At 36.3% G+C, this 1328-nt stretch overlaps 1 long non-coding RNA gene across 1 annotated transcript in view; it reads right to left on the reverse strand.

Annotated features, from left to right (window-relative positions):
- LOC102240115 overlaps positions 1–193 on the reverse strand; it is a 26847-nt gene extending 26654 nt beyond the window's left edge. The window contains exon 1 of the long non-coding RNA XR_313561.1: positions 111–193. This is a non-coding gene — a long non-coding RNA (uncharacterized LOC102240115). The remainder of the gene's footprint in view (positions 1–110) is intronic.
- Positions 194–1328: the final 1135 nt, after the last annotated feature.

The following is a 1328-nucleotide window of genomic DNA, read 5'->3' on the forward strand; positions in this document are numbered from 1 at the left end:
ATATATATCTTCATTGTTTCATTGTCTTACAATGTTTTTTATATTATGATCAAAGAGGATTATTTTTATTATTTGTGTTAACAGTTAAATGTAACTCATAAATAACATACCTCCGTCAGAATTGCCTTCTATGACTGCAATCTTGAATAGATAAAATTGAGTGAAAATATTTCCAGGATCAAGATGTTCAGCTTCTGCCACTGCTTCTTTAGCCTGAAAAAAAATTGGATCTCTTTTATAAAAGCTTTAAGGAAGACCTTACTGTATTGTGCTAATATTATTTACATAGTCAAAATGGCTAAGTTGTACTCAAAGAAAATACATGAAACTAAGAAAAGTCTTTAAATAACTGTTTTCTGTGTTGTTGTTGTTTTAAATCTTCACCTGAGGATATTTTTCCCATTGACTTGTAGAGAGAGTGGAAGGGAGGGGGAGAGACAAAGAGAGAGAAACATCGATGTTGGTCTTGGGGATCAAGCCTGAAACCCAGGTACATGCCCTAGACCAGAACTGAACCAGCCACCCTTCAGTCTACAGGCTGACGCTCTATCCACTGAGCCAAAGCGGCTAGGGCAAGAACTGTTTTTTATTTTTTTAAATGCTAAAGACACAGTGAGTTCTGCTTCTGAACATAATGTGAAATATATATGTGGTAACATTTTTTTTTAATTCCAACAGTGACTGACAATATATGCAAAGTAATTACCAAGCAAAATGTAAGATAAAGTGAAATTCCATAGAAATAAGCAGAAAATTAAAGCCAGGTTTTTTTCTGGTGGACATTAGTAAATCCAGGAAAATGTTAACTTTACTTTTAATGGATCAAACTAGGTCAGGGAAACAGACATCAAGGCCCAAGAAGTTAAACTCTTAAAGTTAAGGGCAAACCAGAAGTAAACATACTCCACCAATATCCCCAGGGGACAGCAAAAAAAGTAACCTTGGCTGTGTGAAGAATGCAACGAAATAAATGTGAAACATCACAGTAACAAAATGAAGGATAAAAATCACATGATCATATCACTAGATTCACAAAAAGCATTTAACAAAATCCAGCACCTCTTTTTTAATAAAAACTGTCAGCAAAGTGGAATAGAGGGATCATACATCAAAATAAAAAAGGCCAGCCCTAACCAGTTTGGCTCGGTGGATAGAGCGTTGGCCTGCAGACTGAAGGGTTTGATTTCGGTCAAGGGCATGTACCTTGGTTGCAGGCACATCCCCAGGACGGGGTGTGCAGGAGGCAGCTGATCAATGTTTCTCTCTCATTGATATATCTAACTCTCTATCCCTCTCCCTTCCTCTCTGTAAAAAATCAATAAAATATA

The sequence above is a fragment of the Myotis brandtii genome, unplaced genomic scaffold (assembly GCF_000412655.1).
Source record: "Myotis brandtii unplaced genomic scaffold, ASM41265v1 scaffold2140, whole genome shotgun sequence".
NCBI lineage: Eukaryota > Metazoa > Chordata > Mammalia > Chiroptera > Vespertilionidae > Myotis > Myotis brandtii.